A 17,232-nucleotide genomic window follows, 5' to 3' on the forward strand; every position below is an offset into this window, starting at 1 on the left:
GAGCTGGCAGTCAGCACAGAGCCCGACGCGGGGCTCGAACCCACGATCCGCGAGATCATGCCCTAAGCGAAAGTCGGCCGCTTAACCGACCAAGCCACCCAGGCGCCCCTTTTAAAATTTTTTTAAATGTTTTATTTATTTCTGAGAGAGAGAGAGAAAGAGAGAGAGACAGCATGAGTGGGGTGGGTGGGGGTCAGAGAGAGAGGGAGACAGAATCGGAAACAGACTCCAGGCTCTGAGCTGGCTGTCAGCACAGAGCCCAGTGTGGGGCTCGAACCCACGAACAGTGAAATCATGACCTGAGCGAAGTCCAACGCTTAACCGACTGAGCCCCCCCAGGCGCCCCAAGATTACTACTTTCTAAATTGCACTATTTCCAATCATAATCTAATAAAGCACTTTATTTGGGGTCAGAGACTGGGACACACTGCTAAGCCTTGGGACTATGTCAGGAAAACTGGTAAATTTAGCTACTTAGTATTAGGAGCCTGAGACAGCTCCATTCTCACTCATTAGGAACTTGGAGTGATTACTTGCATTCTAAAGAAACCAAATGTCTTTGAATATTTTATAAATAAGACAAGCCACATAATATGCTATTTTGAATGTTCTAGTGTTTTGATACTGCATAATGTGATGCAGCCTGACATTACAGAGATCAGCTTCTTTTTTGTTTGATGCTGTTCTTAAAATGTTTTATAGCAAATCATTATGCAACATGTGCATTTATCTTCATATTACAGTGACAATATATTTGTAAATCATGGAATTACTGCATTATATTTGCATTTATTTCCTTTGGTAAAACAATAGTTATATATTTTATTCTTATAATTTATACAACCTTATTCATGCACACGCTAACAAAAACAGCAACAAAAACCCTAAACTTATTGTAATCACACAGCTATAAACACACCAAGAAAAAGATGCGATAATTAAATGCTTTTGGGTATACAATAAAGGTGCTACTGACAGAAAATAGTTCATTTTAGAATTTCCATTAATTTCAGGCTTACTGAAATCTAAGTGGCAGCCAAGAGAAAGATATTTATTTAGCCGCTGAGTATTTCATTTAGCAAACAGCTACTAAGCACCTAGTATGTGTTACGCCTCACTATAAGCTCTAGGAGTGCAACACTAAAGAATAAATAATTTTTCTCAATGACCCTGAAAATTCTGTTCATTTACATTTTTCCCTTGAAAACTTTATATTTTAGCGCAGATTTAAGTTTTCATCAAAAATAGAATAGAAGGTACACAGGTGTCACATATACATACACATGCATAACTTTCCTCATTATCAATATTTCTACCAGAATGGAACATTGTTATAATTGAGAAACTTACACTGACACATCATCTCACCCAAAGTTCACGTTTAAAGCTCACTTTAAGTGTTGTACATTCTGTTGGTTTGAATAAATTCTACCAGTTTATCATATGTACCCATCTTCGCAGTATAAAGAGTTTTACTGCCCTGCAAGTACTTTATGCTCCTATTTATCCCTTCCTTCCTCCAATCCCTGTCATTGCTTTAGCTCGGCATTCCAACAGAATGTTGAAAATAAGTGTTGAAAGGGGATATACTTGGCTTGTACCTGATGTCAGTGGGAAAACTTCCAGTTTCTGACAATTAAGTATGATGTGAGCTGAAGGTTTTATATTTGTTCTTTATCGAATTGAGAAAATTCTCATTTATTCCTAGTTGCTGAGAATTTTTATCATAAACGGGTATTGTCTTTCAACAAGTGCTTTATGTGCATCTTGTTATGTTCTACTTACTTTGCGGTTATAATATATAATTACAATGTATGCATTATACATTACAATATACATTAGCAACTAATCCAAGATATGGTGGTTAATTTTGTGTTAACTGGATGGGCTAAAGGAAGCCTGTTAAACTGGTAAAACATTATTTTGGGGTGTGTCTGAGAGTGTTTCTGGAGGAGATTAGCAGTTTAATCATTAGACTGAGTCTAGAAGATTCACCCTTACCAATGTGTATGGGTATCAACCTACTGATTGAGGGCCTTAATAAAACAAAAAAAGTAAGGGAGGGTGAATTCTTGCTTTTTCTTCTTGAGCTCTGATACTTATGATCTCCTGCCCTCTGACTTTAGAGCTCCTGGGTTTTGGGCCTTCAGATTTGGAACTTATATCAGCAGCCCCCCTTTCTGAGGCCTTCAGCTTTGGACTTGGAGTTATACTAGTATGGATCCCCTGGTTCTCAGGTTTTCAAATTCAGACTAAATTAAACCTCTGATATTCCAGGTTCTTCAGATTTCAGATAGCAGAGTTTGGGATTTTTCAGCCTCCATAGTGTCCTTAGCCAATTCCTAGGATAAATTTTTTCTATCCATCTCTATCTATCTATCTATCTATCTATCTATCTATCATATACCTATGTTATCTACCTTCTACATGCTTTTGGTTCTGTTTCTCTGGAGAACCCTGACTAATACACAAGTCCACTTTGAAACGACACTATACCACTGTGCAGGTAATGTGAGTACCTTATAATACAAAATAACCCTAATTCCTCTACCCCATTCCTTGTATCATTGCTGTCATTTATTTGACTTAATATATAAGCAAATATAAATATACTATGTAAGCAAATATGTATATATTCTTATATATAACAATAAATAAGAAAATACATGGTTGTGGCTATATTTTGAACAAATCTTTATCTGTGAGATCAATTAAGAATAAAAAAGAGAAGTTTTCATTTTATCTTCACTTATTCCTTCTCCAATGTTCTTCCCTCCTTTGTGAGCATCTGAGTTTCTAATCTATATTTTCCTTTTCTCTAAAGAATTTTTAAATTTTCATGTAAGGCATGTTTACGAGCAAGAAACTCCATCAATTTTTGTTAGTTAAAAAAGTCGGTTATGGGGGGGGGGTGCCTAGGTGGCTCAGTCAGTTAAGTGCCCCACTCTGGATTTCAGTTTAGGTCATTATCTCAAGGTTCATATGTTTGAGTACCACATTGGGTAAGCTCGAGCTCTGTTTTGGGTGAGCCACACTTCTCTCTCTTTCTTGCTCCCCTGACCCTCTCTGCACCTCCTGGTATTCTGTCTCTGCCCCTCACTCACTTGCACCCTCTCTTTCTCGCTCTCAAAAACAAACAGACAAACAAACAAACAAAAAAAACAAAAATTAAAAAAACACCCTCCCCTAAAACTCATATGCAATGGTTCTCTTTGCTCCTCTGTAGGTAAGTTGCTTTTCTTCATCTGCCTTCTTTCAGGATTTTTTAAAAACTTGATCTTTGTTTTTTGTTTTGTTTTTTTAAAAATGGTATGCCTAGGTGTGATTTTTGGGTACTTATCTTGTTTGGTGCTTTATGAGCTTCCTGGACCTGTGTGCTGTTGTCTGACATTAATTTGGGAAAATTCTCAGACATTATTGCTTCAAGTATTTCTTCTGCTTTATTTTTATTTTTTTTCTCCTCTTTGTATCCCTATATGTGTATGCTACATATTTGTAGTTGTCCCACAGTTCTTGGCTATTCTCTTTATTGATTTTTTTTAGTGTTTTTATTTAATTTGCTTTCCAGTTTTAGAAATCTATTGTGATGTCCTCAAACTCAGGAATTCTTCCCTCAGTCTACTAATAAGCCTATCATAAGCATTCTTTATATCTGTTAGTGTTTTTGATCTATACCATTTTCTATTTTGTTTTAAAAAACTTTTTTAATGTTTTATTTATTTTTGAGAGAGAGAGAGACAGAGACAGAGAGAGAGACAGCATGAGCAGGGGAGGGTCAGAGAAAGAGGGAGACAGAATACGAAGGCAGGCTCCAGGCGCTGAGCTAGCTGTCAGCACAGAGCCGAAGTGGGGCTTGAACCCACGAACTGAGGGATCATGACCTCAGCGAAGTCAGACGGTTAACGGACTGAGCCACCCAGGCGCCCCTATCTATAGCATTTTTAAAAGTTTATTTTATTTATTTTGAGAGAGATCGTCAGAGGGAGCAGGGGGAGGGTCAGAGAGAAGGAGAGACAGTCCCAAGCAGGATCCACACTATCAGCAAGAAGCCAGAAACCGGTAGGGAGGGTGCCAGCTCACAAACCGTGAGATCATGACCAGAGCAGACATCAACAGACGGACACTTAACCTGCTAAGCCATCCAGACACCCCAGATTTATAGCATTTCTTTCTGTTTCTTTCTTGGGTTTTCTGTTCACGCTGCCCACATGCCCTCTACTTTATGTGTTAAAGCTATTAGTATATTTATATAATCACAGTTGTTATAAATTCCTGCATCCCTGCTATATCTGAGTTTGCTTTTGAGGCTTTCTCTGTCTTTTCAAGTTATGTTGTTTTGCCTTTTGGCATTTTTTTCCCCCTTCCCCTAGACTCAGACATGAGATATTAGGTGAAAGGAACTGCCCTGCCCCACACTCCCACCGACAAAGTCACAGAGTGCACCTTCAGCCTTCAGCTGCTCCTGTTTGCCCTGCTGGGGGAAATTCCACACTCCTCCCAACCAGATAAGGCCCTGGGGCCCAGTTTGTGAGCATCCCTGATGGTGACCAAAAGAGAACGTTTCCTTAAGTAAGTTCCTCCATGGAATGGCGCTGGCAATTAGGCAGGGTCAGTAAGAGAGAACAATGCCAAGAGATTTTTCCTCAAGGGGCAAGTTCTGAGGAAAAGGCAGAGTGATGGCCTCCTGAGTTGAATTCAAGAACTCGGGAGTTGGTGAGAAATAAATAACTGGCCTGAGGACTCGCAATGGAACGTTGTGTTTGGGTTGTTGAAGCTTTGGACCTTGGCAGATTTGGGACCAGGACCCCAACTTTCTGTTAAGGAAGCCGGTGTCCTTTCACTGGGTCCTTAGTTCTCCAGGAAGACCATAAACCTGTGCAAGGGTTTGCTCACCGCCCACATTCTGGCCTCAGACAACAGCTCCCACGCTCAGCCTTTGGGCCAGAGCTCACTGCCACACTCCTGGTGGCAAGCGCCGTGGAGCTTGGTGCCACAGTGTCACTTGGAAACGCGCAGGGACAGGCATCTACTAGGACTGGGGTTTACCTGACAGGTGGGAAGAGCCAGAAGCGTCGCTGCCTATGTCTGGATAAGGATACTCAAGCAGAGAGTCCACAAAGCCTTGCGGGCCCCCGTAGATCTCTCAGCATCTCGCGAGATCTGATTCCCCTTGTGTGGTTTACTGAGCTCGCCGGGCTTCTGGCCGGGATGCTTGTTTGTCTGCGTCACCTCCCACTCAGAGCGTTCCAGACTGTGCCCTCCTGGCTGCTCTGTCAGGACCTGTCAGCCTTACCAGTAGGTAAGGAGTGAGGGGAGGAGGAGAGTTCTAGTGTCCTGTGGTTACATTTTGGTCTTTTTGTGTGCCCGAAGTTTTGGATTCTTAACTTCACCTGTGCGCCTCTGTGCTTAATCCCCTCAAACGGGACGAGAGGCTGAGAGTGAGCTGGAGAGACGTATTTCCCTTCTTCCAGGTGGGATGCTGGAAGGGTCTGGGGTTGTAGATTTCTCTCCTGAAGTCAATTAAACTCTGGAAAAACCTCACAAAATTAGCCTCTAGTTAAACAAAATGCTCTGGCATATTTCAAAATGTCTTATTTTTCCTCTACCTGTGCCAGAATGAAGAGAGGTTTTTTGTTGTTGCCCCCTTCCCGCTACCCCGCCCCCTTCACATTCCCTGTAAGAATCAGATTGAGCTCTGGGAGGTAAAAAACAACGTGGAGCCCTCTTATGACTGGGTGCTTCTGGAATTTTTGACTCTCAGTTAGCCACACTGACCCTCCAGTAATTATCAAAGTTTAACTTTCCCTCCCTGGAAATGTTGCTATGCATGGGCTTCTGAGCTGATAAATTGTGATTCTTTGTAATTTTCCCATTGGTCTCTCCAATTTTGGGGATACTGGTTTTGCCTGTAACCTCACTTCTCTTATGGATCTAAGAAAAATTGATTTTTCACTGTGTTTAGTTTTTTAATGTTAAGATAAGGTGTGCCAGTTCCAAGCTTCTTGCATTCTAGACTGGAGACCAAAAGTTTGGAGATTGCATTTTAGTAGAGGAAGGCAAATGATAAACAGGCAAACAAAATAAGCATATACTGTGTCAGATGGTAAGTGCTGTGCAGAGAATAAATCGGGGTAAGGTAAATAGGCAGTTCTATTACGGGACAGATAACAGTTTCCAAACTCAGGGTCAGCTGCTCGCTGCTGGAAAATCTTCCTACCCAAGACACAATTGATAGTGAGGAAAGAAAGGTTGCTTTATTCAGGAACCTGGAAACCTGGGAAGATGGTGGATTAAAATCTCAAAGACCATTTTTACCATTCACATGAAGCTGGAGGGTTTTAAAGGGGAAGACATGGGAAAAGGAAGGGGGCTATGTGCTAGAGAAGCAAGATCCCAGGTAGTCAGTCATATGTAGACATAACCTTGAACAGACTTGCTGGCATCCTTGGCAACTGTTTTCAAATGTAGTTAGGCCTTATTTTCTGGGAAAGTACAGCTCTTCACTCCTCAAGGTTAATGGTTTGCAAATTTCAAGGAAAGTAAGTTCTGCTGCAAACCAAAGGGCTTAGGTCAGCAAGCAAGGAGTGCATAAGCTTGAAGCAAGTTAACCCTTAAGGTTTGTTGGAGTGCTGTTACAGTTCTAATGAGAGGGACAAATTGCTATTTTATATTGGATAGTCAGGGGAGACTTTACTGAAAATGTGACATTTGAGCAGATGCAGAGAGCCTGGTGGCTCTCTGGGGGAAACAACAGGTACAAAGACTCTCAAGTGTCAAAATGTTCTTTGTGGTCTAGAACAGGAAAGGTTGTGTGTCTGGGCAGAGAATGAGAGAGAAGTAGGAGATAAGTCACAGGTAATGCTTGGTGAAACCCTTGTAGGCCACTGTAAGGTCATTGTTTTGATCTCTGTGAGATGAGACACTAACAGAATTTTGCACTGAAGACTGAGGTAATCTGATTTAAGTTTTAAAAGTATAATTTTAGCTGTTGTGATGCACATAGACTATAAAGGGACAGATAGGAAAACAAAAATTAGGGAGCTAATATTCAGGTTTCCCTGAGTCATTTATCAGGATGGTGGTGGTTAGGTGGTAATTTTAGGTTTTAGAATCTAGATATATTTTGAAGATAAGAGTCAATAGAATTTTCTTATGTTTTGGATTTGTAATATGAGAGAAATAGAGGAAGTAATAACACCCAAATTTTTGACCCAGACCAGAACGAAACAGCTATTTACTGTAATTATGGAAACAAATACCTGAACTGGACAGAATGTGAAGTATGGCCTCATGATAGATTGAACTTCAGTATGAACACATCACATATGATCCGTGTGATATTTATAAACATAGATTGGTAACACAATTGAATCAAAATTACTATTCATAAGAGAGGTACCAGCACTGAGTAAAGGATGGTCCAAAGATTTTATAAGCATTTGGTAGAGGATGATTTCTGGGAACTTCAGTATTACCTCACAATGCAATTTCTATTTCTGTATGTATTCTCAAGGACAGAAGATCAAACAGCTACTGGGAAATTCTAGGCAGCAAATAGAAGGAGAAGAAAAATACTCAAAGCACCTTTAATCAGAAGAAAAAATATAAAGATGTAGAATTACATAACAGAAATAATAAAAACCGGAGGCTTAGTTGACCCACAAAACATCCACTACCATCAGGCACATGTTTGAATGCTTTTCTAGGAGAGGAGATACACCTGGAAGAGGTAGAAGAAATCCTATAACTACTAAATGATTATCACTTTAAATTTTTCTCTGCTCTGAGGTCAGGAATATTTGTTGTAATTACTAAGTTGATAGGAAAAGATTGGGGGAGGAAAACAAGCCACAGTCATTAATCTATAGCATTTTTCACATTTAAATATGTATTTGAAAGGTGTTTAGTATTGTTTATGCAAAAACATGTATAGTTGAATTTATTAGAGAATAATTATGTAGGTTCTTAAACTGTCTAAATTAAATATTTTGTGATTCATATTGTCAAAGAATACTCATTCTGAATTCTTACACACATAATTGCATTAAATAGCACTTATCTTTATTTTATTCTCTTTGTTTTAGCATATTGGTTTTTGGTCTGTATTGTTTGGTTAAAAGGGAGCTGAATAACAAGCCATTCTGTCTGTCCTTTTAAAAATTAAATATTGTTAAAATTTAATGAAGTTTTAAAAATTAAAATTTAAAGAATACATTAAGAATGTATTTTAAAAAGAGAAGAGTATATGTGATATTCTATAATCAATGAGAAAAAATATTTCTCCCTGATCAACTAAAGAACAGGCAATTGAGAATATTTGCTCAAAACATTTTGTGTGATCTATTCTAGTAATTAAAGTATTATTTAAATGATTTTATTACTTATTTTACAGAATATTTTCCACATCTTTCTGTTGGTGAATTGATACACAGTAATTGCATACAGTATCTGTAATCATATTCTGTTTATATATAAAAATTATGAGTGATTGTAATCTAAAGTGTTAGGTATAAAAGTTAGGTTATGAAATAAGAGAGTAAAAATGAAGTATAGTCATCACATGAATTTTTACTTCGGCATTACATGTTAGAGGTCAAGTACTTTTATTTATTATAGTGATGCTTGGTGATTGTTAATAAAATTGCTGCTATGTGTATGATTATTTAGACTGTTGAAGCAGTTGAGGTATGTTCCTCTAGCTACAACTTAAATCAGTTTCACAAATCCTCTAAACTTCACTTGACTCATCCATAGACTAGCACTGCATCTCCATCTTATTTTGTCTTTCCCAAGATTTTCAACTCTTGGGATAAATTCTACAGCAAGAAGTAAGGATATATACATAAATTGTATGTACATGTATATATTTTTAAGTGGCTTTGACCAAAAAGGAAAAAAATATAAACACATAATATTACATTACAGACATTCATAAGATAGGACAAGTACCTACAGATTTATTTAATTAATTTATTTAATTCCACATCCCAGTTTACATCATTAAGGATCCAAATTCTTTCCTCCTGTATTATCCTCAGGGTATGAATTTTGTTATTGGCTGTCTCTCCTGATAGTCACAAAATGGCTATCACAGTTAGTGGCAGTACAAGAAAATGAAACGAGGTCCACCATATTTATATGTGTGTGTTTATCCTGTGTGTGTGTGTGTGTGTGTGTTGGGAAATGTCTTCTATTATGTTTCTTTTTTCCCAGTCTTCTTGAGGTATACTTTATATATACATGAAACTTGCCCATATTTAATGTGTTCATTTTGGCAGCTTTGGACACATGTATAAACCTGTAATGCCATCACCACAGTCAAGGTAAAACACAGTTGTCACCTCCAAAAGAATTCTTGTGTCTCCTCGTTCCTTCTCCCTCCTGCCGCCGCTGCTGTTGTAGTTGTTATTGTTGTTCTTCTACTTCTCCTTCTTTTGGTGGTAAGGAAACATGGCATGCAATCTACCCTCTTAAATAGTTAAATGAACGATACTATATTGTTAACTATAGGTACTATGTTGTACAGCAGATCTCTAGAACTTGTATACCTGCAACTTTATATCAGTGAAATAAGTCAGTCACAGAAGGACAATTACTTCGTGATTCCATTTTTATGAAGTACCTAAAACAGACAAATTCATAGAGGCAGAGAATAGAATGGTGATTATAGGGGATGGGGCATGAAAATGGGGATGCCTGTCCAGTAGGTATTAATGTATTCTTTTCATTACTAAATAACATTTCTAAGTCAGCAAATTTCCTTTCAAATCTCAAAAGCTTCAACTCTAACAACTGCAACTGTTCCTTGGAAAGAGTAATTGAGCAAGGCTGATATTTATCTGGTTTGTACCAATGTGTGGCCTTTCCAGTTATTAGATATTGAAACACTTTTTTTTTTAAATTTTTTTAATATATATATTTTTTTATTTCTAGGAGAGCAAGAGAGACAGCGTGAGCAGGGGAGGGTCAGAGAGAGAGGGAGACACAGACTCCGAAATAGGCCCCAGGCTCTGAGCTGGCAGTCAGCACAGAGCCCGACGCGGGGCTTGAACCCACAAACCGCGAGATCATGACCTAAGCGAAAGTCGGACACTTAACCGACTAAGCCACCCAGGCGCCCCTAGATATTGAAACACTTTCAAATTATTTGCCAAGCAGCCACTGACTCAATCCTATCTAGTACTTCTATTGCCCTATTCTCAGCAGCTTCTGACAGGCAATTCTTTAGACCTCCAGACATCAGCCCCTTTTAGCAGGGGGCCTCCAGAATTCCACTCCTGTGTTGAAGCAGCTATCTACCCTGATTGGTGGATGCCTTTGTATTACCAGTGGCTATGTAACTTAGAGGAGCACTAGGGAGGATTAGGATCACTGTGCTTCTTGTGTGGAACCCATGGATATAGGAAATCAGTGGGTTCCCTGGTCAAATCAGTTTCATTGAAAAAGTAGAAAGCAAAGTGGATGGTGACTAAACCATCTACAGTATCTGCAGCAGCACTCGGTAATATAGAGGTCGTTATTATATGTGATAGCACTAAGAATGGTCATGTGTGACCTTCCCCAAGGAATTCTTACATGCTTTATAAATCCTGAGTGTTTTTCACTTAGAAGTTTAGCTAGTGGCAGTAATAGAAAGCTGCCCTGTTCCTTGCAAGTCACTGTTTATTATTCAATAACTGTCTGACCATTGTCCTCAAACTATAGATATATTCCTTATCCATATACCCCTAAACCCCAACTCCTGGCACAGATAAGACCAGTCTCAAAGTCCATTAGTACTTTATTGAAAAGTTAAAGAGCACACAATAGAATACTCTAGACAATGTGTATGGTCAAACCCGCTGTCAATGATGTTGAATAATTATGATTGGATCACTGTTCCCATGTCACAACTTCTGTAACTCCCCCATCTCAAACCCCATAAAAACCCTACTCTGCCCTTGTTCGGGGCTCTCAGCATGGATCCATTGCGGTGGTGAGGTCTGGGAGCCCGAGCTTAAGCCCATAATAAAGCCCTCTGCTTTTGCATATGTGAAAAAAAAAAAAGAATGCAATGCAGGGATTTTTAAGAACAACAGAAACGCAAAACTAAGTATGCCTCTTAGAATCCATCGGCTGTACAAGATTTTCTGTTGACTTTTTGTTTCTCGCCTTAGACTGCTGTTTAGTTATAGGAGTCAGTGTCTTTTTACCTGATTGAGATTCCTTAATCACCTCCTCCCTACTTAGAGCCTAGCCTCTTATCTCCCTTTATGGTGCGGTGGGGTGGCTGAGAACCTTCTATTCCTTGCATAATTCTATAAAACAGACTTCTACATCATAATAATCTTCCTGGAAGGAGGAAATTTTGCCCAGAGGAAAACAATTTCAGACATTAATATATGGAGCAATTTGGTATTATTTCAAATCCTTATTTTCATTAAATGAATCTTATTTCTCATTTATATCATCAAAGGCCCACTTAAGCTATTCCCATATTCCCACTTCTCCCAGAAGATGACCTTTTCCCCAATGAACTTTGCCTCTAACTAATAAAACTTAGGAATTGCATTTCTCTTAATTCTAGCCATCCATTATCAGATATTGGGGACAAGTCTCAGAAGACCTTCTATAACAAGTTCCTTATAAAATGCATCTAGAATTAGTCTTTTCAATAGAATATAGCATATATTTAGCCTGAAAGATAGCTATATCTGAAGAAGCCTTAAAGCAATATTGAATATGATTGAATATATAAACAGTTTTGCCTCCCCTAGACACCAGAAAATGAATTGCAATAGATAGGAATGTCTTTCTGTTTTCAAAATCTTTTCAGAAATAGACTTGGAAATGTCCCTCCCTTCCCTAACACATACATTCAGGACTGAATGAAGACAACAAGGGGGTTTGTTGAGAATTACTCTCTAAACATGAACATGTGGGTGCTGAGTACATAAGTTTGAAGTATTAAAACCTTCTAATATCTTCTAATCTCTCTTTTCCCTCATGTCTTTCAATGGAACATAAATTGTTCTATGGTCACTGTTCAGGAAAGGGTGTGTTACCCTAAAGCAATTTCTTCTAACTTTTGAATTTTAAATAGCTAGTTTTTAGGCAAGTAGGGAGAACCCAGGACATAAAGAGTAGGCTTTTGGAGAGCTATAGGGAGAAGCAGAGAGAACACAATGCTCTTTTAGACTGGGGAAAATAATGCCCAAATTAAATCTGGAAGGAGAGGAGCATATAAGTGGTAGTGGTTAGTTGCAAGCAATTTTCTTTGAAAAAGTCTTTGTTTTCCTGTCCCATGATTCAAGTCCAACAGAGAAAAATATGTATCAGAAAGTTTACACAATGTAATAGCAAGAAAAAATATATTTTTTTTTCAGGTAGGTCTAGGGGGAAGGGGAGGAGCTAGGGAGCCCCAGAAACAATGGATGACTATATGAAGAACTTAAGTAAATCATCTTACACAACCTCATAAAGTTTCATGGGTAGAAGCATATGAATGATTTCCTTTAGTGGAACTTTGAGCATTGAAATGAGGAATGATTCAGTGTCAGCCCATATGCACTGACAACTAAGAACATGACAAGATGATGAATGTATTGGTAAATACCATCATGGACAGATGATGATGAGAACCAGATGGCACTCTTTGAGCAGCAAGTAACAAACAACCCAGCTTACAATGACTTAAGCAATAAGGACATAAAAAGAACCCAGGAGATCTGATTAAAATAGCACAACGATGTCATCAAGTCCCTGGGTTTTTTAATAGTCTTTTCACTCAACCTCTGGTGTTGGCTTTAATTCTGTCTTTTCCTCAAGGATCATTGGACAGCTATTATAAGTCTTGGCATCATATTTACTAAGTTGACTCCAAATAATATAAGGACACTCTTTTCTTGAAAATCTACTTTTATTTGTAAGGGAGAAACTTGCTTAGGATACTTAATACAGTCTTTTCATTTGTATTTTATTTTATTAAAAATTTTTTCTTTATGTTTTATTCCTGAGAGAGAGAGAGAGAGACAGAGACAGAGACAGAGACAGCATAAGCAGGGGAGGCTCAGAGAGAGAGGGAGATACACATAAGCAGGGGAGGCTCATAGAGAGAGGGAGATACAGAATCTGAAGCAGCCTCCAGGCTCTGAGCTAGCTGTCAGCACAGAGCTGGATGCGGGGTTCGAACCCACGAACCATGAGATCGTGACCTGAGCTGAGGTCTGACACTTAACCGACTGAGCCACCCAGGCACCCCTCCATTTGTATTTTAGAGGACCTGCCTATACCTAGCTGAAATACAGGCAAAATTTTGTGATATCTGTTGGCAGGAATGTGAGGTAAAGGGTATTTGGGAGAAGAGGAGAGAATGTATGTCTGGCAGGTAAAAATGTGTTAGCTATATTCACCATTTTATACTTCTGTACCACAGCTATGGAGTCCACATACCCATGACCCTGAGAAAAGGAGAGGGATTTGTTCATTGACTTTATTCTTCAGTGTTGGCAGAATTATTTAAATACAAAAAGAAGCAAGCTGAAAATTTACAATGAGTTATGTGAAAATATGGTTATATATTTTATACAATTTTATGGAAAGAGACTCATAATAAATGTAAGTAAGAATGTAGAAATATATGAAATCATATATATCATATATATTTTTGAAAGAGACAAATGTGCTAATGTATTAGGTTTATTAGTTCCCATGGTACAGTAAGAAAAATTGTTTAAGTTTTGTTTTTTTTCCTGGACAATGAGGTAACAGGGTTTGAGATTCTTAGCAGTAGCGTGGCTATACCTGCTGCCCCAGTGTCTTTCTTTGTAGTGTGGCTATAGTATCAGTGTCAGATGAAACACAGGATGCTCAGTTAAATGTCAATTTCAGGAAAAACAACAAACACTATTTTAGTCTAAGTATGCCTTTAATATTGCATAATTGATTAAATTAATCATTCTTAATCTGAAATTCACATTTAACTGTACTTCCTTTGTTTTTATTTGCTAAATCTTGCAACCCTACCTTAACCAGAAGAGTTGGAATATATCAGGCCACCCAAATCTCCAAGGGCTCTTGGGTACCCAGATTTCCCAGAGATTACTTTCTGTCAGCAGGCACCTTAAGTTCAACAGTTTGGCCTTTAGGTAGCTGCAGTGCAGGTAGAGACTATACCACTTTTCACACTTGCCCTAAAAAAGGCAAAACTTTAGGTGTGAAGGCCCCTTCCAGTGGACTGTGTCCAGCACAGCACCCTAGTACTTACGTCTGCTCTCTAAGATCATGGGAGAGGCAAGCATCCATGCCTTTTCTTCCCTTGCTAACCAAGGCTTATATGACTTGCCTTGCCTGCCTGATCCCAGTCCTCCAAGATTAGTGTCATCTCTTACTCTTATGAGACTGTACTCCACTTTTGAGCCAAGAGACAGGTAAGATGTATATCTGCTCTTTCCACATAGACACAGGCTCATCCTTTATTTCTTCATAACACATGCAAAAGACTAATTTCTAGGACAGTNCTTTATAATTTGGCATAACTGAAAGAAAACACATCTTATAAAAAATAAGTCTTGATATTTCTTGACTGCATTTAGAAGTCATAGGCTGAACAAACCCATAAATAACTCTTACTACACTCTACTTTACACTGATTAAGAGTAACTGTATGGAGCTGCAACCTGGCTGAGTCCACTTGAATTCACTGATCAAAATTAACTCCACCCTTGAAGGAAAAAATGGAAACTGGATACCACCTAGTATGTTGCAATAAGAGCACTATGTTATTTCTGTGCTATTCCTGCCAAAAATTCATGAAATAAATCTAGGATCTAATCATGAGGAAATATCAAACTCAAGTTGAGGGACATTCTGTTAGTCCTGTAATCTTCAAAATTCTGAGGAATGATCCTGCTGAACTAAATGACAACTACTGAAAATCATAACTAAAAGCAATGCTTGATCTTGAATTGGCTCATTTCACTATTGGGATATTTGATAGAACTTCTATCCAAGGGTTAAATAGTAGTACTGTCTTAGTACTAACTTCTGATCTTAATAGTTGTGCATTGGATGTACAGGACAATGTCCTGATTTGTTAAAGTGAAGCGCTGATTTTATTAATTGGTGATCATCATGTCTGAAAGTTACTGCACAAGTTATCATCAAGAAATGTCTTCAGTCTACTCTCAATAAAACAGTATTTCTACTACTTTTGTAACTTTTCTTTTCAACTGAAATTATTAACAAATAAAAACAGCAACAAAGACTAGGAGTTTTAACAGCTAACAGTCCAGGCCAGCATCTTGTTCTGCTGAAGGCCTTTTGGTCTCTGACATTATTGTGTAATAAAAGACCAGTGGTAGAACTATTTAGAATAGGCCTACCAGAGAGGATGAGAAAGTAGAGCACTTTCACAAAGAGCTGGGCCTATAAATTTTGTGAATCTCGTGAAGAAATTTCTTTTTTTGCAGGGTAACTCAGGAACCAGGTTTGAGGGTGACACCTTTCTTTAGCCAGAGTTTGAAGGTCTCCTGAAAAATGTACTCACTGTGTCTAAAAAAGAGACCTAAAAATTACTAAAGCCTGTTAAACATTTTATAAAGATAACATTTATGTGGTTTGTTATGCAGACATTCTTTGTAGTGCAGCTGCTTCTGGGAAGGGTAATTGACTGGTTAAGGACTAGAAAAGGTTTTTACTGTGCACTCATGAATTGTGCATGTGTTTCCTATTCACAAAAATAAAAGTTACATAACTATAATCACTTTTTAGTATATCTGTGCTGAAGCAGGAGATCACTGTCTCTTTGTGGTTGGTAGAGAGATTGGATCCTATGTATGGGAATATGTGGTAACAGAAGAAACAAGTGATCACATTACTTCTCAGACAAGTTTAGATTTTGAGGTCATGGATACTTAAATTCTTGGTATGCTCTCTTCGATCTATTTTCTATAAGCCTTAGGACTGATGTATATTATGATACCGACATTCTGATACTTCGCTGCCTTTTAGTTTTAACTTTGTGTGTAGAGTTTTTTTTTTTTTAATTTTAGGAATGTATTTTACTTTTTTACATTATTTTTCTAATATAACTATGGGAATTTTAGAGAAATTCTGATTAACTGTGCATCAAAGGCTTTTAGCCAAATGCTGTTATATAGCAAAGTTCGTAGACAAAATATTTGAATTGCAGACCAAATGGAATTAACTGTAAGTTTTAGGGTTGGAATGATAAAAATTTTTAATGATTTTGTAAAGAACAACACCAAAAATTTAGAATATAATTGTAGAATGTTAATGAACATAGATTGAACAATATAGATGAAATCATTTCCAGTGACATTCTCTTATATCATGTCCCAAATCCATTATAAAATTCTTTAATACCTGACAAATACTCTATAAATTAGTAGTATTATATATAGTTTTTAAAAATGTTTTATTATTATTTATTTTTGAGAGAAAGAGAGAGACAAAGCATGAGCAGGGGAGGGACAGAGAGAGAGACACAGACACAGAATCTGAAGCAGTCTCCAGGCTCTGAGCTGTCAGTACAGACCCTGATGCCAGCCTGGAACTCAAGAACCATGAGAACATGATCTAAGCCGAAGTCAGATGGTTAACTGACTGAGCCAGATGCCCCTACATATTGACTCAGATCGGTAAAAATCACTTGACACCCCACTGGTCTTTTTAGTCACACTCAAATTTTCCTAAAAATTTTTTTTAATGTTTATTTTTGAGAGAGACAGAGAGACACAGTGTAAGCAGGAGAGGGGCAGAGAGAGAGGGAGGTGCAGAATATGAAGTAGGCTCCAGACTCTGAGCTGTCAAGCAGAGAGCTGATATGGGGCTCCAACCCACAAACTGTGAGGTCATGACCTGAGCCAAAGTTGGACGCTTAACCAGCTGAGCCACCCAGGTGCCCCAGATTCTCTTTAAATAGAAGAAATATAGCAATATGCATCTTGTTATTCTAGGAATCAAGGTTCAGAGAATGTAGTCTCAGCATTGTCATTTAATATCTGTATTAACAAGAGGATATTAATAACGGAAGCCTAACTTACAGGTGTAGTGAGCATAAAAATACATTTCACATATACTTTTGCAACTGTGTTTTGAAAATCATATTCTATGAATATATATAATAAATATAATGCTGTGTAGAATAAATAATAGAAATTATAAACTGAAATATCTGAAAAAAATCTATTTTCAATTCTCAGAATATTTTTATCATATTTATTGGCATTC

At 37.9% G+C, this 17,232-nt stretch overlaps 2 long non-coding RNA genes across 2 annotated transcripts in view; one reads left to right on the forward strand and one right to left on the reverse strand.

Annotated features, from left to right (window-relative positions):
* Window positions 1-5,287, reverse strand: part of LOC144236533 (uncharacterized) — a 303,659-nt gene extending 298,372 nt beyond the window's left edge. The window contains exon 1 of the long non-coding RNA XR_013336600.1: window positions 5,047-5,287. This is a non-coding gene — a long non-coding RNA (uncharacterized LOC144236533). The remainder of the gene's footprint in view (window positions 1-5,046) is intronic.
* LOC144236531 (uncharacterized) overlaps window positions 5,212-17,232 on the forward strand; it is a 118,589-nt gene continuing 106,568 nt past the window's right edge. Inside the window, exon 1 of the long non-coding RNA XR_013336599.1 lies at window positions 5,212-5,299. This is a non-coding gene — a long non-coding RNA (uncharacterized LOC144236531). The remainder of the gene's footprint in view (window positions 5,300-17,232) is intronic.

The sequence above is a fragment of the Crocuta crocuta genome, unplaced genomic scaffold (assembly GCF_008692635.1).
Source record: "Crocuta crocuta isolate KB4526 unplaced genomic scaffold, BGI_CrCroc_1.0 scaffold435, whole genome shotgun sequence".
Classification (NCBI taxonomy): domain Eukaryota; kingdom Metazoa; phylum Chordata; class Mammalia; order Carnivora; family Hyaenidae; genus Crocuta; species Crocuta crocuta.